At 37.5% G+C, this 25870-nt stretch overlaps 1 protein-coding gene across 4 annotated transcripts in view; it reads right to left on the reverse strand.

Annotated features, from left to right (window-relative positions):
- Positions 1-25870, reverse strand: part of RASAL2 (RAS protein activator like 2) — a 398007-nt gene that overhangs the window by 216836 nt on the left and 155301 nt on the right. The gene's annotated exons all lie outside the window — the stretch shown is intronic.

Genomic DNA, 25870 nt, shown 5'->3' on the forward strand with positions numbered 1-25870 from the left:
CTGTCCAACATGGTGATTCCTACCTTTGTTCTCTTGCCCTTGCCCCTACATGTGCCTGGCAATATGGCTGCCCCCACATTTCCCCAAGTGTACAGAACCTCGTGGCACTCTGCATTTGTATATTAAAAGGCTAGGGTGGGAGGGCCAGTTTTTTCCAAAGGCTACATGAATGACATGCATGGTCAAACCAATTCCCTGAGCCCTACGCCAAGTAACACACTGCCTCCTCCAGCCTCTTCATATACCTGGCTGGTTTCTGCCGCACCTGAGGTCTCCTCTCAGCTTTGGAGCCCTCCTCCCTCTGTCTCTGTACAGGGGAGCTTCTTCCTTCTTTCTTCTCTCTTCTTTGTTGCCTATTAAACTCTCCACTACTTAAAACCACTCCATGTGTATCCATGGCGTCTTATCTAATTCGGTGTGAGACAAGAGCCCTGGTGTTCCTCCACTCATTTGAGCTGTATCAAAATGAGTAAGGCTGTCCAGTAAAACCAAGTATAAATGGTATGAGAAAAAAGAAACCACCAGGGCAGACAAACCAGTTGAATACAGGCAAAAGACTTGAACGCTCACTTCACAAAAAAGAATATCCAAATGTCCATTTAAGATGTAAAAAGATGCTCAACTTCTTTAGTCATCAGGGAAATGCAAATTAAGGCCACAGTGAGATAGCACTACATACCCACCAGAATGGCTAAAATGAAAAAGATACTAAGTATTGTTGAGGAATTTAAGGATCTGAGGGTGAGAGTGTAACTTGGTAAAATCATTTTTGAAAACTGTTGGACAATATTAACTAAAACTGAATGTATATATATCTAGCAATTCTACTCCTAGATATATACCTAACAAAAATGTAGACATGTTTTAGTCAAAGACATATATAAGAACATACAAGGCAGCACTATTCAAAATAGTAAAAAGCTAGAAATGATCCAAAATCAAAACCAACAATAAATTGGACAAATTTTGGTAATTCATAAAATGAAATATTATATACCAGGGAGAAAGAAATATAGCTATAGAAAACAATATGTTTGACTCTCACAAATATAATGCTGAGCAAAAAGAGACATAAAAGATGTGCAATTTTGTTTAAATAAACATAAAAATTGGGTAAACCTAATCTATAGTATTAAAAGTCAGTTTAGTAGTCACTATTTGGAGGTCAAGTGTCTGGGACAGGACATAAGTGGACTTCTGCGATGGTAATAATGTTCTGTTTCTTGAGCAGGGTATAAATTACACAGATAGGTCCCTTTATGCAAATTCATCAAGCCAAACATCAAACTATACAATTTATGTGCTTTGTGTACATTGTCCTTTCATAAAGTTTACTTGAGAAAGACTGGACAAATTACTCAACCTAATTGAACCTCAATTTCCTCATCTATGAATAGGGACTATAAAAATACCTACTCTTTTAAGGAGTATTTTGAGGTTCAAATGAGATAATGTATATTGAGTGCTTAACAAAGTGCTTTGTACATACTAGGCATACAATAACGTTTTTCCATTATTAACTATTTGGGCACTGAAAAGGAGGGAAACTGTAATTCCAGTTATTTGGGAGGCTGAGGCAGGGGAACTGATTGAACCCAGGAGGCGGAGGTTGCAGTGAGCCAAGATTGAGCCACTACACAACAGCCTGGGCAACAGAGCAAGACTCTGTCTCAAAAAAAAAAAAAAAGAGGAGGGAACCATGACTACATAGTTCCATCCGAACATCTGAACAAGCTCAAATGTGATTTATATGAAAATGCTGAGTTAGCTGTATAGTCAGATAACTAGATTCAAATCTTCCATGTATTATACATGATTCTGGGCAAGTGTGATATTCTGATATAATAAGAAATACATATTTGGTGTTTGTCCCCGGTTCCTTACACAGAACTGCTAAAACCCTTAAAATTTCTAGAGTAATCAGTTGGAGAAGCATCTTTTGTTATTCATAGTAAGTCCCTTTCAAACTTACTTAAGTTTATACTAATGAGTTGACTCTTAGTGGCCCCCAAATGGGGGCTGGTTGCCAGAGGAACCAACTGTGTGATTAGAGGGTTGGAACTTTCAGAAGTAACCCACACCCCCATGGAAGAAATGAGGCTGGAGATTGAGCTAATCACCAATGGCCAATGATTTAATCAATCATATCTATGTAATAGAGTTCCATTAAAACTCTAAACAGTGGGGTTCAGAGAGCTACCAGGTTGGTGAATACATCCACATGCCAAGATGCTGGTGTGCCCTAAAACTCCACAGGGACAGAAGCACCTGCCCTTAGAAACCTTCCAGACCTTGCCCTATATACTTCCTCATCTGGCTGTTCATTTGTGTCCTCTATGATATCCTTTTGGTAAACTGATAATAGTAAGTACTATATACTGTTTCCCTGAGTTCTGAGAGCCACTATAGCAAATTATCAAATCTGAGAGGGGGTTGGAAGAACTTCTGATTTTCTAAATTATAAAAGGGGATAACATCACAGTTTTGTGCATGACAGTTTAGTGAGAATTTCAGAAATAGATTAAAAGTAGAAGGCAATTCCAAACAAAGAATGTTTAAAACTGTGTAAGTCTATCTTGGTTTCATGTATGTGTACGTGAATACGTGAGTTATTTAAAATATGATGGTAAATAGTGAAAGAAACCTCTGAAAGAGTTGAAAATGGATGCCTCTGTGGAGCAGAAACTAGCTGAGGCAATGGGTAGAGATAGGGAAGGTGAATGATCATTTTCATTTAAATCCTCGCAGAAGTGACTTTTTAACTATGTACATCCACTGCTTTGACTTAAACAATCAGAAAAGAAATGCTGGTTATAAGGTTTTTAATCTTTCCATTATAAATATCTAAGCAGCACTTGAAATATTAGGTTCAAACTTAGACTTCTGCATAACTCTCTATAAGATTTTTATATCTCCCATAAGAAAAGTAAGAGTACCTGAATATAACGGAAGGAAGGTAATACTAACTCAAAGCACCATGGCACACGCTGACCTCGGCTAGAATCCCTATATGAAGTTGTTTAACACAACTCAATACGGATTTTCAGCAGATACAAATTGTTTTCAAAGATCTTTGAGGCCCAGCATGGTGGCATATGGCCTGTAATCTCAACTATTCAGGAGGTTGATGGGGGAGGATCGCTTGAGTCCAGGAATTCGAATCCAGCCTGGGCAAAATAGTGAGACCCTGTCTCAATTTTTTTTTTTTTTTTTTTTTTTTTTTTAATGATTTTAGAGAAGAAGTTACCAACCTACAAACATTTGGCAAAGGGAGGCTCACAGTTAAACTGGAGCCATGGCAAGACCCATGCCCTCAACTTAGGTTATTTGATTAAGTAAGTTAACACACCAGAAAGAGTTGAGAGCAATTTCTGGAACACAGAAAAGTACTCAATAAATGTTAGCTCTGATTATTATCATTCTTGAGAAGCATGAAGGTCAAGTGGTTAAGAGCACAGACTTTGGAATCAGACTGCCTGAAAAGGAATTCCCATCCTATCACTTGCCAGCTGTGTGACTCTAGTCAAGATACTTAACTTCTTAGAGTTCCAGTTTTCTCATCTTTAGAATGGAATAATGTGGTTTCTACTATGTAGGAATGTGGTGAAGATTAAATGAGAAATATCAAGCATTACAAACAGTGCTTGGCATACTGTAAAGCCCTCAATAAACAATAGCACTTATTATTATCTTAACTTCACACATCTGAAACAATGGGTTCATTTGTTACTCCTATTGAAAATTTTCAGATGCTAAAAATATTGTAATAAAATGTGATAGAAAAAACTGATTTAAACTGTGAATGATCTTCAGGATTATATGATGAATGTAAATAAACCTTTCCTAGGACATATTCTGGGGAAAAAAAATACTGCACAGGTTTGCTCTAACAAAAACATACTTTCATCTGATACCATCAGACAGACTCTAGTATATCGCTGTGCCAGAAATCTACATATTATTCTTAATACAAACTTTACAAAGGAAAAGACAACAAATCCAGAGCCTTTTGGCTAGAGAAACAGTTACAAGCAGAAATGAAATATAAGGGCTGAAACACATTCTTTTATTTAGGTCTATTTGTTCAGCTTAATGTACACCATTTAGGTCAGTCTACCAATTCCCTCTCGAATTAAAAAAAAAAAAAAAAAAAGAGTGGGGGGCAGGGGGGGATGAGAAGAGAGAAAAAAATCTTTTTAGTGGCACTGTTTTATTCTAACCAGTTAGTTCAAACAGTCCCAGCTCTAAAAGTCTCTTACTACTCACAGTTGATGGCTAAACTTGAGAGGATTAATTGATCCTCTTCATCTATTTTTCTGCAGGTTTCAATTGGTACAAAAATGTGTATATACTTCTCAAATGCAATCACAAGAATACAAAACAATGACAAATTTGATGGGTGACATATTTTGCTTTTTAAAAAAAACTTGAATCCAAACTCATAAGATTTAAAGAAGGAATAGTAAGGCTGTCACTCTTTCTTAAAATTAAACCCTGAGAAAACACACACACACAAATTAAGGCTTAAATCCTATGGGCATTCAGTTGCTTTTCCAAAACTATCTGAACTCCTCTGTAGGTCCGCAAACAAGACGTTCATTGTGTGGATCTGTAAATTGTATGATGTCATTGAAACACAAGCACCAATTGGTATTATAAACAGTTTGTGTTTCCAAGGATACTAGGAACTTTAAATACCCTGCATTTATACAAAGCCCAAGAGCACGACCTTCCTAACAATACAAGGAGCCTTCCACTTTCTCTTTTTAGTCACTGTTTCCAGCAGAGAAAGGATACTGATTTTGCTCCTAATAATTCCTCCAAATAATATACTTGGAACATTCCTCAATTATTATTCATTTTTATATTCTTAATATAATGACACCAAAAAAAGAGGATTAAGAATTTACATAGCCCTAGCAGGCCCCTAATAGACTCTCAAAAGGCTAGCTAGGCTGGAATCCTTTAAGAAAACTTCATGATATAGATTTTTTGTAATGCAAGGCACATAAACACTTTTTTTTTTTTTTTTTTTTTTGAGACACAGTCTCATTCGCCCAGGCTAGAGTACAGTGGTGCAATCTCGACTCACTGCAACCTCCGCCTCCTGGGTTCAAGCAATTCTCTGACTCAGACTCCCGAGTAGCTGGGATTACAGGTGTTCACCACTATGCCCAGCTTCCTTTTTGTATTTTTAGTAGAGACAGGGTTTCACCATCTTAGCCAGGCTGGTCTTGAACTCCTGACGTCGTGATCCACCAGCCTCAGCCTCCCAAAATGCTGGGTTACAGGCGTGAGCCACTGCACCCATCTAACACTTCTAATTAATCCTTACAGTTATGTTCCTCTGTGTTATGGAGTACTCTTTTAGTAACACACAGCACTTGTGTGCATTTCCTAGAAAAATTACTTTACCTACTATTCATCTTGAACTCACGTATAAAAATTCAGTATATAAACTTGTTTATGTTAGCCAGAGTAACTACTGCAACATAAAAACACAGGTTGAATATAAGGTGATTATGATTATATCATTGTTAAAAGTCAAAAAGGTTATATATGTCTTTATAAAGGTATATAAAAAAAGATATGTAGAGTTAAATTGTTATAAAAGGTTCCTGAGTAGCTGGACTACAGGCGCCCGCCACCACGCCTGGCTAATTTATTTTATTTTTTTTAGTAGAGACGGGGTTTCACCGTGTTAGCTAGGATGGTCTCGATCTCCTGACCTCGTGATCTGCCCACCTCGGCCTCCCAAAGTGCTGGGATTACAGGCGTGAGCCACTGCGCCCGGCGGTATCTCACTGTTGTATTGATTTGTATCTCCCTAATGATTAATGATGCTGAGCTTCTTTTCATGTGCTTACTGGCTATTTGTATATCGTCCTTAGAGAACTATCTATTCAGACCATTTGCCTGTTTTTAAAATTGGCTTGTCTTTTTATTATTGAGATGTAAGAGTTTTTGTATGTTATGGAAACAAGTCCCAAATTAGGTAATTAATTTGCAAATATTTTCTTCCATTCTGTGGGGATGTCCTTTCACTGTCGTCTTTTTTTTTTTTTTTTTTTTTTTTTTTGCCATGGAGTCTTGCTCTGTTGCCCAGGGTGGGGTGCAGTGGCACCATCTCGGCAAACTCCACCTCCCAGGTTCAAGTGATTCTTCTGCCTCAGCCTCCCGAGTAGCTGGGACTACAGGTGCGTGCCACCATGCCTGGCTAATTTTTAGTATTTTTAGTAGAGACAGGGTTTCACCGTTTAGCCAGCATCGTCTCCATCTCCTGACCTCGTGATCCACCCACCTTGGCCTCCCAAAGTGCTGGGATTACAGGCATGAGCCACAGCGCCCGGCCCTCCTTTCACTGTCTTGATGGTATCGTTTGGTTTTAAATATTGATGAAGTCCAATTATTTATTTTTTCTTTTGTTCTTCTTGCTTTTGATGTCACTTCTAGAAATACTTTGCCAATCCAAAGTCATGAAGATTTACCTATATATTAATTTTTTTTTTCTGTATTGAGACAGGGTCTCACTCTGTTGCCCAGGCTGGAGTGCAGTGGCACGTGGTTCATTGCAGCCTCAACTCACAGGCTCAGGTGGTTCTCCCATCTCAGCCTCCTGAGTACGTGGGACTACAAACACATGCCACCACACCTAATTTTTTGTATTTTTGGTAGAAGTGGGTTTTGCCACGTTGCCCAGGTTGTTCTTCAACTCCTGGGCTCAAGCAGGTAGGAAGCCACCTGCCCTGGTTTCCCAAAGTGCTGGGATTACAGGCATGAGCCACCATGCCCAGCCTATATTAATTTTTATAAAGTTATTATAGTTTTACCTCTTATGATGAGTGGTCTTGATAACTTTGTCAAAAATTAGTTTTATTAGACACTTGATTTTGTTTCTAGACTTAATTCTATTTACACACACACACACACACACACACAGACACACACATACATCCCTGAGCCAGTACCACACTGTCTTTATTCTTGATTGATTACTACTACTTTGTATTAAGTTGTAACACTGAGAAGTGTTCTTTTTATCCCCTAAGATTGTTGTAGCTATTCTGGGTCGCTTGCAATTTTAGAATCAGTTTGTCAATATCCACAAAAAAGTCAGCTGGGATTCTGACAGAGATTGTATTGAATCTGTAGATCATTTTGTGAGTATTGTTGCCATCTTAACAACACTATGTCTTCTAATCAATGAACACAGGATGTTTTTCCATTTATTTAAATCTAATTTCTTTCAACAGTATTTTGTGGTTTTCAAAGGTTTTGCACTTCTTTTGTTAAATTCCTAAGTGTCTTATTCTCTTTGATGTTTTATGAATAAAATTGTCTTAAATTTTTAGACTATTCATTGCAAGTATATAAAAATACCATTGGGCCAGGCACAGTGGCTCATGCCTGTAATCTAGCACTTTGGGAGGCCGAGGCATGTGGATCACCTGAGATCAGGAGTTCGAGACCAGCCTGGGAAACACGGTGAAACCCTGTCTCTACTAAAATACAAAAAATTAGCTGAGTGTGGTGGTGTGTGCCTGTAGTCCCAGCTACTCCCAGGCAGGAGAATTGCTTGAACCCAGGAGGCGGAGGTTGCAAGGAGCTGAGATCATGCCACAGCACTCCAGCCTGGGCGACAGAGCAAGACTCTGCCTCAAACAAAAACAAAAACATTGATTTTTCTATATACTGATTTTGTATCCCATAATCAAGCTGAAGTTGTATATTTACTATATATTTTAGTGGATTTCTTAGGATATTACACACATGTGAATATGTCACTTATAAACAGAGATAGTTTTACTTGTTGGTTTACAATCTGGATGCTTTTTATTACTTTATGTTGCCTAATTGCCCTGATTAGAATTTCCAAGAAGATGCTGGATAGTAGTGAGAGCAAACATCCCTATCTTTTTCATGTTAGGAGGAAAGTATCTAATGTTTCCTCATTAAGTATGATATTAGCAGTGAATGTTTGTTGATGGCCTTTATGAGGCTAAGAAAGTTCCCGTTTACTTGTTGAGTGTTTTTTTTTTTAATCATGAAAGGTGTTGAATCTCATCAAATGCTCTTTCTGTGTTTATTGGAAGAATCACATTTTTGTCCTTTATTCTATTAATATGACATATTACTCTCATTGATTTTCTTATGTTCAAACAATGTAGCATTCCTGGGATACATCCCACTTGGTCATAGTTTATAATACTTAGATGTTGCTGGATTCAATTTGTTAGTATTTTATTGAGGATGTCCCTCTATTTCCAATGAGAGGATTCCTTTGTTGTTATTGTTTAGTCTATTTTCTCTGATGTTAAAATAGCCAATTCAGCCTTCTTCTTGTTGCTCCTTGTATGATACATGTTTTTCCATCCTTTTACTTACAACCTATTTGCATTTCTTAAAGTGTGTCTCCTGTAGAAAACGTATGGTTGATTCCTATTTTTAATCCAGTCTCACAAGGGCTTTCTTTTGATTGGATTGTGTAACCCATTCACATTTCATATTATTGACATAACTGAATTTGTATCTATTATTTTACCTTTTGTTTTCTATTTATCTCTTGTTTTGTTGTTGTTGTTGTTCTATTTTTCTTTTACTGCTTTCTTTTGCATTAAGTGAATATTTTCTAATAAATTTAAATTAAGTTATTTTTCACTTTTTAAAAAAGTTATTGCTTCCTCGTTTCTCTAGGGCTTACCATACATATCTCACCAGACTCATCTTCAGTTTTGTACTAATTTAATTCCAATGAGATATAGAAATGTTACTCCCATACAGCTCTATTCTCTTTTTCCACTTTATTGTTATACATATTACATGTATTAATATTATAAGCCCAGTAATATTAATAAATTGCTATGATTACTTTATAATCATTGCTTTAGTCCAATACAGCTTTATTCCCACCCATGTCTTTTGTGCTGTAATTGGCAAATATACTACAAATATATTACGTTTCTATATGTTATGAATCCAACAATAATAATATACATATTATTTTATGCAATTGCTTTTTCAATAGAAAAAGAAAGAAGAAAATAAGCATTTATACTATCTTTTAAAATTACATACTTAGCTTTATTGGAGCTCTTTGGTTTTTTTCATTTGGATTTGAATTACTGTCTGGAGTTACTTGCTTTCAGCCTGAAGAACGTCCTTTAGTATTTCCTCTACAGCATGTCTGCTGGTGACAATTTATCTCAGTTTTTGTTTCTCTGGAGATATCTTTATATCATTCTGATTTTGCTTATATCTCAACAAAGATAGTTTTGTTACAGATAAGATGTTTGGTTGACAGTTTTTTTGTTCTTTTGGGTTTTTTTCTGGAGTACTTTGAATATGTTATTGTATTGTCTTCTGGCCTCCTTTTTTTTCCCCCCACAGAGAAGACGTTAATCTCACTGGAGCTTCCTTGTAAATAATGAGTGGTTCTTCTGTAGCTGATTTCAAGATTTTCTCCTTGTACTTCACTGACAGTATTTTTACTATTATGTGCCTATGAATTTCTTTGTGTTTATCCTACTTGGAGTTCACTGAACTGGCTGTGCAGCTTATTGTTTTTCAATAAATTGGGGGAGTTTTCTGCTACTGTTTCTTTGAATATTTTTCTGTTTCTTTCTTTTTCTCCTCTCCTTCTGTACTCCTGTGAAGACAGCATTCCAACAAGGAGCTGAGGAAAGAGGGAAGCTTGTGTTCTTGGCTTGGTTGCCAAGATTTGGTTGCAACAGTCTCAGTGAGCTCAGTAGTGGGAGGCCAGGAGCAGTTTCAAGTATTACAGACTCCTGCTTTTCTTAGCATATTTGTGTAAGTTTTCTTGAATTTTTGTAGTTTTTCTTCATTTATTGTATGCCTTTATGACCATTTCCAAAGGCTTTATAATAACTGTTTTCTTTATAAGTTTCAATTATTTCACTGAGAAACAGATTAGTAGGTATCCTCAGACTGCAATGCCAAAAGTTGATCTAATCCAGACATTAACTTTTAAAGACCCTCGACATGTAATTACAGTTATGATACATGGAAATGTACAAAATATTGTGAATATATAATTTGGGGAGACAATCTAGTTTTGGGGATCAGGGAACATTTCTCTAAGAAAGTGACATTTGAATTGAGCTCTGAAGGATAAATAGACATTGCCTAGAAGAATAAAATAAGGGGGAAGAAGGAGCAGCAAAAGATCTCAGACAGAGACAACAGTATTTGACTTGAGGTGAAAAGGAACATGGCACATCTGGGAACTGAAAGTAGGCCAGTCATTGGAGCAGAAATATGAGGGAGACGAATGGCTCCAAGTAAAGCTGGAGAAGCAGAGGCCAGAATATGTTATAAATTTTAAGCCTAATTTCAAGAAGAATGGACAACCAATGGATAGTTTTGAACAGAAGAGTTACAGGATCAGATTTGACTCTTTGAAAGATCATTCTGGCTACATGTCAGGCCTCTGAGCCCAAGCTAAGCCATCATATCCCGTGTGACATGCATGTATATACGCCCAGATGGCCCAAAGCAAGTGAAGAATCACAGAAGAAGTGAAAATGGCCGGTCCTGCCTTAACTGATGACATTACCTTGTGAAATTCCTTCCCCTGGCTCATCCTGGCTCAAAAAGCTCCCCCACTGAGCACCTTGTGACCCCACCCCTGCCCACCAGAGAACAACCCCTTTGACTGTAATTTTCCTTTACCCACCCAAATCTTATAAAACGGCCCCACCCCTATCTCCCTTCACTGACTCTCTTTTCAGACTCAGCCAGCTTGCACACAGGTGAAATAAACAGCCTTGTTGCTCATACAAAGCCTGTTTGGTGGTTTCTTCACACTGACACGAATGAAACTACACATAGACAACTGACTCAAAAAAATCTCAAATATAGGCACACTTTTGCTTAGAAGCTATCATAGGTTGAATTGTATGCTCTCCAAAAATATGTTAAAGTTACGGCCCTTGGTATCTGTGATTGTGACCCTATGGAAATATGGGTCATTGCAGATACAATCTAGTTAAGGTAAAGTCATATTGGAGTAGGATGAGTCTAAAATCTAACGATCCAAACCATTATAATAAAAGAAAAATTTGAAGTCACAGAAGAGACACACAAAGAAGGCAGCCATGGGACACTGGAGACAGAAACTGAGGTGATGAAGCTGAACGTCAAGAAACACCAAAGATTGTCAGTAACCACCAGAAGCAAGGAGTGGGGCGTGGAACAGATTTTCCCTCAGAGTGTTCAAAAAGAACCAACCTTGCTGACACCTAGATTTTAAGCTTCTAGCCTCCTGAACTGAGAGAATAAATTTCTATCGCTTTAAGCTACCTCTTTGTGGTAATTCCTTACAGTAGTCTTAGAAAATGAATACAGAGGCTATTACAGTAATCCAGGCAAGGATTACCAGTTACTGGTAGATTGAGTTGGGGGAGAGAGAAACGAAGGTTGTAACAGAGAAATATTTAGGTGGCAAAAAGGACAAGAATTGCTGATGAACTGGATTTAGTGACAGGGAAAGCAAGGTGTTAAAGATGGCCACTTGATTTCTGGATTATCCAATCAGATGGTAGATTTTGATTTCAGGATTTTCTTGCATCAGACCCTTTTCTATCGTTGTAAACTTTTTCCCTTTAATTCATACCTAAAGATTCCTCTTTGAGCTTTACAGGCCAAAAACTGCATTCTGATCTTAATGATTTCATTTCTATTTCATTTCTCTTTCTTTAGTAGCGTTTTAGAGATCCGCAAGCGAAACAAAAAGATAAAGAACTAGACTGCCAATTCCAAAGCATCACACCATCAGCCTGAAAGTACTCTCTTCTTAAAAACAAAATAAATTTTTTATTTTCTAATTTCCATACAACTATAAACATGAAAATAGGGACTGTTCACATTTTACTTAAATATTAATGTTCATACTGCCATATTGCTGGGATAGATTACATCTCTTCCTATTCCAACATTTTCTTCCTAGTATAAGTGAATAGTGAGATTTCAGAGTGAGTATTCTATCTGAATAGTCATAATTTACCCCTGGATTTTTATTATTTCAATGTAAAATGCAAAATTAATAGGTTTAGAATATATTTTTCCACATAATTTTATTTTAAAATATTGAATCAAACTCCTCAGAATTAATTTTAAAATAAAACTCACTCAGGCTCAATCATAATCTCAAAGTGGATTATAAAGACATTAGAACAAAAAGTTCCTCCACCCCCAGATAAATTTTCTGTTGATAAAATTTTTCAAGCATTTTATTATCTTAAATAACATAATTTTTCAATGTTTTTGAACCCTAACCAGAAATGAATTTGGCAAATCTGAAACCTTTATGTGTATGTCTTTTCTGATCTGACGATCTGACACTTAGAGCCTCCTATAAAAACATTTAGTTAACTGTAGCTAATTTAAAATAGTTAAAATGTTATATAACATTCTATTTCAAGCACTGACTATATTTGCAACCACCTTTACAAGGTCAATTCATTGAGGATGAAAGAATAAAGTAAATAGTTATGTTTTTACTTTCCCTACTAGACTGATAATCATCTGAAGAAAAAGACTGTTTTACTTTTTTAATGTGCCATGCACATGGTAGCCCCTTGATCAATCATTATTGAACTGAATTAACATACAATTCTACTGTGGCAGAAGGACAGGCTACATGATCTTTCAAGGTTCTAGCCCATGTTTTATCAATTAATTAATCAACCATTTCCTGTTCCCACTTTCATCTTTTTTCTTTCCTTTAAAAAGTACCAAAGCTCATTTCAATTAAAACTATATAGATAAATGAGGAATTATGTTCAGTCATTAACTATAATTTATACATACTTATTTTTACATATAGTTTTCGTATACTGTGGCAGCAAGTATCTACATTTCTCTTTTTTTTTTTTTTTTTGAGGCGGAGTCTTCACTCTGTCTCCCAGGCTGGAGTGCAGTGGCACCATCTCGGCTCACTGCAAGCTCCGCTCCCGGGTTTGTGCCATTCTCCTGCCTCAGACTCCCGAGTAGCTGGGACTACAGGCGCCCGCCACCGTGCCCGGCTAATTTTTTTGTATTTTAGTAGAGACGGGGTTTCACCGTGTTAGCCAGGATGGTCTCGATCTCCTGACCTCGTGATCCGCCCGCCTCGGCCTCCCAAAGTGCAGGGATTACAGGCGTGAGCCACCGGCGCCCGGCCGTATCTACATTTCTTAAGTGATGAGGAAATCACAAAAGGGAGTGTTCTAACAGAAGCATCAACACTCCCACACTGCACAGATACAGTAATTTTTGATTGCTAGTTAAGCAGATTTTTTAAAATTGTATGAGCAAATTATTGTCAATGGAGAGACGAATGAAGTTATAAGCTTACATTGTACCTTTCTCCCACAGACGTAAAGCATTTTCCAACATTTTCTTTACCATCTCCCATGAAGTAGGCAGATGGCAAGATTCTCCTAGCTTTAGATGGCTAGATTTAGACACAAAAAGGTTAACCAGTTTCCCAAAGAGTCCAAGTGAGTCAGGAACAAAACAGAAAAAGAACCCTAAATTCCTAATTCTTAGTTTCATACAAAAACTATCAGACCTCACTTAACTCTTGCTTTCTCTGATCTTAGAATTTTACTAAATAGTAACAAAAGTTATTAACAGTAGCAACAAACATGACACTTACTAAATTCTACCCCTTGACTGTACTAAGAGGTTTACATCCTCCTGTAAGCCTCAAAGTACCCCTGTGACTTTATTTTACTCATCTGTAAAATAAGTACTAGAAGACTAGTACTTATTTCATTAGAAGACTTTACTGTCTTTCAATTTCAAAATAACGTGACTAAATAAATACAGTGTAAAGACATGTATATAGTAAGGTGTTTGCTTATAAGCATTCACTGCAGTCCCCATAGTTGTAAACTTTTATAAAGAAATAAGGTTTTCTGGATTTGGCAAGATGGCCTAATAGAAACAGCTCTGGTCTGCAGCTCCCAGCGAGACCAACGCAGAAGGCGGGTGATTTCTGCATTTCCAACTGCGTGGTGCCTGGAACCCCAGCGAGAGAGTACTGTTCACTCCCCTGGAAAGGGGTCTAAAGCCAGGGAGCCAAGTGGTCTTGATCAGCGGGTCCCACTCCCAAGGAGCTCAGCAAGCTAAGAACCACTGGCTTGAAATTCTTGCTGCCAGGACAGCAGTCTGAAGTCCACCTGGGATGATCAAGCTCGGTGGGGTTGGGGGGCCTGCCATCGCTGAGGCTTGAGTAGGCGGTTTTCCCCTGACACTGCTAAGGAGGCCTGGAAGTATGGACTGGGCAGAACTCAACACAGCGCAGCAAAGTGGCTGTGGCCTGACTGCCTCTCTAGATTCCTCTTCACTGGGCAGGGCATCTCTGAAAGAAAGGCAGCAGCCCCAGTAAGAGGCTTATTGATAAAACTCCCATCTCCCTGGGACAGAGCACCTGGGGGAAGGGGTGGCGGCTGTAGGCAGAGCTTCAGCAGACTTAAACATTCCAGCCTACTGGCTCTGAAGAGAGCAAACGGATCCTGACAAGGAGGGCTCTTCCAGCACAATACTCGAGCTCTCCTAAGGGACAGACTGCCTCTTCAACTGGGTCCCTGACCCCCGAGCCTTCTGACTGGGAGAGACCTCACAACAGGGGTTGACAGACCCCTCATACAGGAGAGTCCCGGCATCAGGCCAGTGCCCCTCTGGGACAAAGCTTCCAGAGAAAGGAACAGGTGGCAATTTTTGCTGTTCTGCAGCTTCCACTGGTGACAGCCAGGCAAACAGGGTCTGGAGTGGACCTCCAGCAAACTGCAGCAGACCTGCAGAAGAGAGGCCTGATCGTTAGAAGAAACACTAACAAACGGGAAGCAATAACATCAAAATCAACAAAAAGGACCCCACACAGAAAACCCATCCAAAGGTCATTGGCCTCAAAGATCAAAGGTAGATAAATCCACGAAAATGAAGAAAAACCAGGGCAAAAATGCTAAAAATTCCAAAAACCAGAATGCCTCTTCTCCAAATGATCACAACTCCTCTCCAGCAAGGGCACAAAACTGGACAGAGAATGAGTTTGATGAACTGACAGAAGGTGGGTAATAACATATTCCTCTGAGCTAAAGGAGTGTGTTCTAATCCAATGCAAGGAAGCTAAGAACCTTGACAAAAGGTTACAGGAACTGCTAACTAGAATAACCAGTTTAGAGAAGAACATAAACGACCTGATGGAGCTGAAAAACACAGCACGAGAACTTCATGAAGTATACACAAGTTATCTATAGCTGAATCAATCAACCAGAAGAAAGGATATCAGAGATTGAAGACCAACTTAATGAAAAAAGACGTGAAGACAAGATTAGGAAAAAAAAAAATGAAAAGGAATGAACAAAGCCTCCAAGAAATATGGGACTACGTGAAAAGGCCAAACCTATGATTGACTGGGGTCCCTGAAAGTGACAGACAGACTGGAACCAAGTTCGAAAACACACTTTAGGATATTATCCAGGAGAACTTCCCCAACCTACGAAGACAGGCCAACATTTAAATTCAGGAAATACAGAGAACACCACTAAGATACTCCTCGAGAAGAGCAACCTCAAGACACATAATCAGATTCTCCAAAGTTGAAATGAAGGAAAAAATGTTAAGGGCAGCCAGAGAGAAAGGTCAGGTTACCTACAAAGGGAAGCCCATCAGACTAACAGCAGATCTCTCGGCAGAAACCCTGCAAGCCAGAAGACAGTGGGGGCCAATATTCAACATTCTTAAAGAAAAGAATTTTCAACCCAGAATTTCATATTCAGTCAAACTAAGCTTCATAAGTGAAGGAGAAATAAAATCCTTTACAGACAAGCAAATGCTGAGAAATTTTGTCACCATGAGGCCTTATAAGAGCTCCTGAAGGAAGCACTAAATATGGAAAGGAAAAACTGGTACCAATCACTGAAAAAACATACCAAAATATAAAGAACAACAGCACTATAAAGAAACTGCATCAATTAATGTGCAAAATAAACAGCTAGCATCATGATTACAGGATCAAATTCACACGCTGATGATATTAACCTTAAATGTAATGGGCTAAATGTCTCAGTTAAAAGACACAAACTGGTAAACTAGATAAAGGGTCAAGACCCATTGATGTGCTGTATTCAAGAGACCCATCTCACATGCAAAGACACACATAGGCTCAAAATAAAGGGAGGGAGGAATATTTATCAAACAAATGGAAAGCAAAAAGAGCAGGGTTACAATCCTAGTCCCTAATAAAACAGACTTTAAACCAACAAAGATCAAAAAAGACAAAGAAGGGCATTACATAATGGTAAAGGGATCAATGCAACAAGAACTGACTATTCTAAATATATAAGCACTCAATACCGGAGCACCCAGATTCATAAAGCAAGTTCTTAGAAATCTATAAAGAGACTTAGACTCCCACACAGTAATAGTGGCAGATTTTAACACCCCACTGTCAATATTAAGTAGATCAACGAGACAGAAAATTAACAAGGATATTCAGGACTTGAACTCAGCTCTGGACCAAATGGAACTAATAGATATCTACAGAACTCTCCACCCCAACTCAACAGCATATACATTCTTCTAAGCACCACAAAGCACTTATTCTAAAATTGACCACATAATTGGAAGTAAAACGCTCCTCAGTAAATGCAAAAGAATGAAAATCATAACAAACAGCCTCTAAGACCACAGTGCAATCAAATTAGAACTCAGGATTAAGAAATTCACTCAAAACCACACAACAACATGGAAACTGAACAACCTGCTCCTGGGTAAATAACGAAATTAAGGCAGAAATAATGCAGTTCTTTGAAACCAATGAGAACGAAGAGACAACATACCAGAATCTCTGGGATACGGCTAAGGCAGTGTTTAGAGGGAAATTTATATACTAAATGCCCATATCAGAAAGTGGGAAAGATCTAAAATCAACACCCTAATATCACAATTAAAAGAACTAGAGAAGCAAGAGGAAACAAATTCAAAAGCTAGCAGAAGGCAATAAATAACTAAGATCAGTGCAGAACTGAAGGAGATAGAGACACGAAAAACTCTCCAAAAAAATCAATGAATCCAGGAGCTGGTTTTTCAAAAAGATTAACAAAATAGACCACTAGACAGACTAATAAGAAAAGAGAGAAGAATCAAATAGACACAATAAAAAAATGATAAAGGGGATATCACCGCTGATCCCACATAAATATAAGCAACCATCAGAGAATACTATGAATACCCCTACGCAAATAAACTAGAAAATCTAGAAGAAATGGACAAATTCCTGGACACATACAGCCTCCCAAGACTAAACCAGGAAGAAGTCAAATATCTGAATAGACCAATAACAAGTCTGAGGCAGTAATTAATAGCTTACCAACCAAAAAAAAGCCCAGGACCAGATGGATCCACAGCTGAATTCTACCAGAGGTACAAAGGGGAGCTGGTACCATTCCTTCTGAAACTATTCCAAACAATACAAAAAAAGGGACTTCCCCCTAACTCATTTTATGAGATCAGCATCATTCTGATTCCAAAACGTGGCCAAGACACAACAGAAAAAGAAAATTTCAGGCCAATATCCCTGATGAACAGGGATGTGATAATCCTCAATAAAATACTGGCAAACTGATTCAGCAGCACATCAAAAAGCTTATGCACCACGATCAAGGCAGCTTCATCCCTGGGATGCGAGGTTGGTTTAACATATACAAATCAATAAACATAATTCATCACATAAACAGAACCAATGACAAAAACCACATGATTATCTCAATAGATGCAGAAAAGGCCTTCGACAAAATTCAAAATCCCTTCATGCTAAAAACTCTCAATAAACTAAGTATTGATGGAACATATCTCAAAATAATAAGAGGTATTTATGACAAACTCATAGCCAGTATTATACTGAAAGGGCAAAAAGTGGAAGCATTTCCTTTGAAAACCAGCACAAGACAAGGATGCCCTTTCTCACCACTCCTATTCAACATAGTATTGGAAGTTCTGACCAGAGCAATCAGGCAAGAGAAAGAAAGAAAGTGTATTCAAAAAGGAAGAGAGGAAGTCAAATTGTCTGTTTGCAGATGACATGATTGTATATTTAAAAAACCCCATCATCTCAGCTCCAAAACTCCTTAAGCTGATAAACAACTTCAGCAAATTCTCAGGATACAAAATCTATGTGCAAAAATCACAAGTATTCCTATACACTAATAATAGACAAGCAGAGAGCCAAATCATGAATGAACTCCCATTCACAATTGCCACAAAGAAAATAAAATACCTAGGAATACAACTTACAAGGGATGTGAAGGACCTCTTCAAGGAGAACTACAAAGTAGTTCACAATTGCTACAAAGAAAATAAAATACCTAGGAATACAACTTACAAGGGATGTGAAGGACCTCTTCAAGGAGAACTACGAACCACTGCTCAAGGAAATAAGGGAGGACAAAAACAAATGAAAAAAAAAATTCCGTGCTCATGGATAGGAAGAATCAATATGGTGAAAATGACCATAATGCCCAAAGTAATTTATAAATTCAATGCTATTCCTATCAAGCTACCATTGACTTTCTTCACAGAACTAGAAAAAACAACTTTAAATTTCATATGGAACCAAACAAGAGCCTGTATAGCCAAGACAATCTTAAGCAAAAAGAACAATGCTGGAGGCATCACGCTACGCAACACTATACTACAAGGCTACAGTAACCAAACACCATGGTACTGGTACCAAAACAGATATACAGCCCAATGGAACAGAACAGAGGCCTCAGAAATGACACCACACATCTACAACCATCTGATCTTTGACAAACCTGACCAAAAAAAGCAATGGGGAAAGGATTCCACATTTAATAAATGGTGCTGGGAAAACTGGCTAGCCATATGTAGAAAACAGAAACTGGACCCCTTCCTTACACCTCACACAAAAATTAACTCAAGATGGATTAAATAATTAAATATAAAACCTAAAACCATAAAAACCCTAGAAGAAAACCTAGGCAATACCATTCAGGATAGAGGCATGGGCAAAGACTTCATGACTAAAACACGAAAAGCAACTGCAACAAAAGCCAATTGACAAATAGGATCTAATTAAACTAAAGAGCTTCTGCTTAGCACAAGAAACTATCATCAGAGTAAACAGGCAATCTACAGAACAGGAGACAATTTTTTTTGCAATCTATCCATCTGACAAAGAACTAATATCCAGAATCTACAAGGAACTTAAACAAATTTACAAGAAAAAAACAACCTCATCAAAAAGTGGGCGAAGGATATGAACAGACACTTCTCAAAAGAAGACATTAATGCAGCTGACAAACATACGAAAAAAAGCTCATCACCACTGGTCATTAGAGAAATGCAAATCACAACCACAGTGAAATACCATCTCATGGCAGTTAGCATGGTGATCATTCAAAAGTCTGGAAACAACACATGCTGGTGAGGGTGTGGAGAAATAAGAACGCTTTTACATTGTTGGTGGGAGTGTAAATAAGTTCAGCCATTGTGGATGACGGTGTGGCGATTCCTCAAGGATCTAGAACCAGAAATACCATTTGACCCAGGAATCCCATTACTGGGCATATACCCAAAGGATTATAAATCATTCTACTATAAAGACACATGCACATATATGTTTATTGCAGCACCACTTACAATAGCAAAGACTTGGAACCAACCCAAATGCCCATCAATGATAGACTGGATAAAGAAAATGTGGCATATATACAATGGAATACTATGCAGCCATAAAGAAGAATAAGTTCATGTCCTTTGGAGGGACATGGATGAAGGTGGAAACCATCATTCTCAGCAAACTAACACAGGAACAGAAAACCAAACACTGCAAGTTCTCACTCATAAGTGGGAGTTGAATAATGAGAACACATGGACACAGGGAGGGGATCATCACACACCAGGGCCTGTCAGGAGATGAGGGGAAAGGGGAAGGAGAGCATTAGGACAAATATCTAATGCATATGGGGCTTAAAACCTAGATGACAGGTTGATGGGTGCAGCAAACCACCATGGCACATGTATACCTATGTAACAAACCTGCACGTTCAGCACATATATCCCAGAACTTAAAGTACAAAAAAAACAAAAAGAAATTTTAAACAAGAAAAAGAAACAGGCCGGGCACGGTGGCTCATACCTGTAATCCCAGCACTTTGGGAGGCCAAGGCTGGTGGATTACGAGGTCAGAAGTTCAAGACCAGCCTGACCAATACGGTGAAACCCCATCTCTACTAAAAATACAAAAATTAGCCCGGTGTGGTGGCGGGTGCCTGTAGTCCCAGGTACTCAGGAAGCTGAGGTAGGGGAATCACTTGAATTCGGCAGGCAGAGGTTGCAGTGAGCCAAGATCACGCCACTGCAGTCCAGTCTGGGTGACAGAGCGAGACTCCTTCTCAAAAAAAAAAAAAAAAAAAAGAAAGAAAGAAAGAAAAAAGAAACAAAAGTTTACCAAGTACAAAAATATTCCTTAGTGAACTGACCCCTTATACAACTTAATCCCCACTTGAATACTATCCATCCCTGTGCCTTTTTTATCATTGTTGAATACTGCATAAGTGCAAACTGACTGAAGGGTCAAACTGCTAATCTTGCAAAAAGATAAAATTTCACAGAGCCGATGACTGATGCTGGAAAGTGCTCAGATTCCATGTAAAAAGCACTAATAAGTGAGGAATAGAAGAGTTATACCATTTAACGACTGCAGACATTTGACATGGATGATGACAAGCTAGGCACTCTAAATGAAAATGATATGAATAACAAGATTAAGAGAAAGTCTTGGGCCAGACAAGATGGTGCAGACTCGTTTCTCCTGACTGTTCCTCACTAAATACAACAAAATTTTGAAATAATACAAAAGACAGTCATAGAAGAACTCTGTAAAAAGAAAAATGACTGATTTGCTAGGGGCCCAAGGACAAGGAGGACCAAAATTGTGGCAGGACACCTGAGGACCCTGCCTCCCAATGCATTAAAAGACAGCAACCCAGGCCTGACCTCAAACCCAGGAACAGAAAATAGCCTACCTGGGGCTATGTATTTTGTTGTTGTCTTTTTTTTTTTTTTTTTTTTTTTGACAACAAGAAGCAAGCCCAGCATCACTAACAAGGGGTAATGATGGGGAGGCCAACAGACAATAAGCAGCCAGGGAAAGCATTCTTCTTCCCCTCCAGATCTGGGACTCTCCTTCCCCAGTGAGAGACTCGGGTAGCCAGGTAGATACCAGAAAGGGGGATGCACCATAACCAGGGCTCGGGCTGGGAAGTGTTCCTCATTTTCACAGGCTGGGAGATCCTGCCAAAACGGCCCAGCCCAAGAAGCCTCATTTTCCCCAGTGAGCCAGAGATTCCCTTCTGCCTCCTAGAGGCACCAGATGGCCTATCCTGGGGAAGCTCATTCCCTGCTTTGGGCAGCACCAGCAGGGACCAGTAGGAACTCCAGATAAACTAAGCAGACAAAAATAGTACTACAAAATCTCTGAAAATTAAATTGTCATTGGAACCACAGCTCACTAATGTAGGCTTGGAGCTGCAGGCTAAACTTGAGTAGGGCAATTCCCTGCTAAAATAAAAGATTTAAATAAAACCCAGAGTTCCCTAGCATCATAACCAAAATGTTCAAGATTCAATAAATTTTTAAAAAATCAACACAACAAGAACCAGGAAAATCTCAACTTGAATGAAAAAAGACAATTAACTGAGAAAAACCAGATATTAAAATGATCTGACAAGTTTAAATTGGATGTCATAAAATGCTTCACAATCAATTAGAAATTATCTGGAAACAAATTAAGAAAAAAGAAAACCTTATAAAAGAAATAGAAGTTATAGAGCTACTCGGGAGGGTGAGGTGTGAGGATCACTTGAGCCTGGAAGGTCCTAAGGCTGCAGTGAGCTTTGATGGCACCACTGCACTCCAGCCTGGGTGGCAGAGTGAGGTCCTGTCTCAAACATAAATAAATAAGATCCAACACCTGTATCACCAGAGATCTAGGAGAGAAGAAAGTAGAACTAAAAGAGTATTCAAAGAAATAATGGTGAAAACCTCCCAAATTGGGCAAAAGACGTAAACCTACAGATTCAAGAACATAAATGGGCCAGGCACGGTGGCTTACACCTGTAATCCCATCACAGCACTTTAAGAAGCCGAGGGTGGAGGACTGCTTGAGTCCAGGAGTGGGGGGGTGGGGGGTGGGGGGTGGAGGGGAGGGAAGTGGGGGAGAGAGAGAGAGAGAGAGAGAGAGAGGAGAGAGAGAGAGATGAAAGAGAGAGAGAGAGAGAGAGAGAATGAATTATAAAAATTGTCATTAGCAGACCTATGCATAAAGAATGGCTAAAGGGATTTCTTCAAAGAGAAAAGATACGTTAAAAGATATGTTAAAATCTTAGAGTATCAGGAAGGAAGCAGAAATATGGGAACATATAACTATCCTCATGAGTTTTATAAACCATATATATTGATTGAAGCAATAATTAGAATACCAGCTGATATTCAAGACAGTGATACTTAAAAGTGGGGAAAGGCAGAGGGTCTAAATGGAGAGTTTACTACCTGTCATTCACTCAAAGTAGTAAAATGTTGATAACAATAAACTGTGATGTCACATATGAATACTGTAATACCTATAGCAACCACTAAGAAAACTATCTAAAGAGATACACTCAAAAATACTATAAATAAATCAAGAAACAAACCTGTGGGTGACAAAAAGCAGTTCTCCATCCTTGTGCTCTGACCAGTGCTCCCTGCATGAGTGAAAAATTGAATTGAAGAGAGAGCTAGAGGTAAACACCACCACAGCAAGAGAAGACAGAGCCTCCAGATTGAAAAAAGTTTCCAGACTAAGCAACAGCCATTGCCTCTGCATATACTTCTTTGCATGCATATATGTATGTGTTTGTGGAAAGGGGATAAATTAATCTGTACTATTATTTCCTGCATTTAACAGCCAAATGAAGAGTAAGTTTTTCCAAGATAACACACTGATAAGTTGGTATGTCATCTCCACACCTTTGCACACCTTTCTGAGTGCAATACTTTGGTCATCCATTTCTGAGAGAGGAAGGTGAAGTATTATGTAAATGTTATTTAATCCTGATGCTCATGATCAAGGCTCAATGTATTCTAGTTAAAGTAAAGATGGATAGAGATATCAGATCAGTGGAGGATTGAAGTCTGATTCTCAGACTAACTCTCCATTTCCAAATCCACAGCTGCCTAAAAGATGAAAAAAGGGCTTACCTATGGAAATTTAGTATGTATCCCTAAAATATTTCTCCTCACACATAAACCTATTACTTTCTCCCCAATACACTATCAACACATGTGAAAGGGACTGAAAATTACAAAGAACCAAAAGAAACATAGTACTTTTGTAGCTTATTTCCTAACACAGCTTGAAGAGCTTTCCATATCTGTACATATACAGCTCCTCATTCTTTCATACAGTGGCTCAACATTCTGTGTACTTATCTCAAGTATATGAATCACATCAATAATACTCATTTAGGGTATATAAGTTCTAATTATATAGCACACCAGAAGGAAGCATAAATATCAAAACCTAAATATTAATGTATATTCATAAATTCATCCTATTTTAAAATTTTATTTATAAATCATTTTCCTCAAAATTCCACCTCATACTTTATGTTCTGCACTCTTATTTAAAAGCCATACTGGTCAATTAGAACAATGTGACAGTAAGCTACACCAGAGGGCTTATGTTTCTAATCAATAAAAAGGTCATGAATAAAAATATAAATATGTATAAATGAAATAATTATAATAGAAATAAAAAGGAATCTTAAAAACTAACAAAGTCTTCTAATAATATTCCTAAAAAACATTGTAATAAAATAATTCTCCAGACAAAGTAAAATATGAAGTGAAGGATATCGATTTGCAGTCACACAATTTTGTTCAGGAAAAAAATACTCCAAAAAGTTGTTTAATAATAAGCTTAACAAATTCATTTTAATAACTAGTATATAGTTACAATTATAAAGTAAATTTTGTTTAAAAAACTAAAAAGTTTATTTTCATAAATTTTCATTTAAGATAAATTCCCAATATCCTCTCCAGCAACATATGTAAAATTTTGACATTTGCTTTAAATAATTTAAAGTGGTCTTTTTCCAATGCCATTTGCTCTTGGATAAAACATCCCTTTATATTTTCGTATTTAAAATAAAGTCTAATGCTAAGAAAAAAAAATGATAAAAATAAGAAAATGGACCTACTGTGTTTAAATGAATGTTCTTTATTGGTAAAGAAATACAATACACACTAACATCTGAAGTGACAGGGTTGGTATTTATTGATAAAGAAATACAATAAACAGTAACATCTGAAGTGACAGAGTTTACAAGAAAGTATTAAGTTCCTTTTGTCAAAATGATACATCTAGAATTCTATGAACAGGAAAACATTATTCAAAGAAATACTGTCTATGTCTAGGGACTAATAGCAATATCTGAGGTATCACTAACAGTCCAATAAATTGAAATAACAGGCTAGAGAGGATTAATAAGCCAGCAACTCCATAATTTCCACTAGCAACTGACCTTGTTCACTGTGGACAAAATATGTTCATAAAACACTATGCTTGAAAAGCAATGCCCTAGTGACATCGCAGGACAAAAAACAATTACAAAAGTTTATATTAAATACAAAATAATCAAATATAAAAGTCTGTGTAAAGGCAAATATTTTATGTTTTATTATAGGCTAAGGAATAGCAAGGCAACACAATGTTAAAATATTTTATAAAATAAAAATTCTAAATAAAAATACCATTCATCTGTTTTTAATTAGCTAGGAAAATGCCTTTATTATTTTAGGGGCAGAACACCTCTATCCAGCTCAAGGACCAGTCATATTACAAAAGGGCTTGTTTTTAAGAACCATGGTTTAGGATGCCATCAAGAGGATAGAGGTAAATAAAACTTAAATACTAGAGTATCAGTGCCTAATGTGTCCACACATTAGAATCATCACACAATCTTAAACATATTCCTTACTCTGAGATTCTGGCATGTACTACTGTGATATGGATGGTGTCCATGAGATAGAGTCCTCAAAAGTCCCTTGGATAGAGAGTAATATCTAATCACTTTGAATTAAAAATGTTTACTGTAAGTTGCTTAAAATACCACACTACTACTTGGAAATAGTAATCATGCCTTTCTCAAAGAAAGATTTATTAAAGAACAGAATCACTAAGTACCGGTGACAACTATCATTATTTTACATATATTTTGAGTGATTTATTGCATATTATTCTGTCAGTTGTATAACATCTTCACTAGTAATTACAATACATCTACAGTATGTAAAGCATTGCACTAAACATATAACAGGCATGGATTCGGACTTTCCTTTTAAAAAAGCTTGGATCTGGGAAGAAAACCCACAAATGCTGACAGTAACTCTTATGTTCTAACCACCAGATACCACTTTACTTCAGAACAACAAACCACACACATAGCATTCAAAATACTCTTTAGTTTGACCAAGGTTCTTGTTATATACTATGCTAAATTATAACTGAATCAATATCCCTTAAGCTTCAAACTATTTTGACATTTTGGTGACAAAATCTAAAAACATGGATAGAATAGGGTTTCTACTTTATAAAGGTGAATAAGTAATCATCATCAAATCCAAAAATTAGGGGCAAAATTTTTTAAAGAAATTTCAATGAAAATTCCACATGAGAATGACAGGAAAAATGCCTGTGGTTTACTGACTCAAGCTCAGTCACTAAGAACCTGTGTACTCACAAGGATACGGTTTCATAATCATAGATCCAGAGTCATTACTCATCTTACTCTTCTCT

This window comes from Chlorocebus sabaeus, chromosome 25 (assembly GCF_047675955.1).
Source record: "Chlorocebus sabaeus isolate Y175 chromosome 25, mChlSab1.0.hap1, whole genome shotgun sequence".
NCBI lineage: Eukaryota > Metazoa > Chordata > Mammalia > Primates > Cercopithecidae > Chlorocebus > Chlorocebus sabaeus.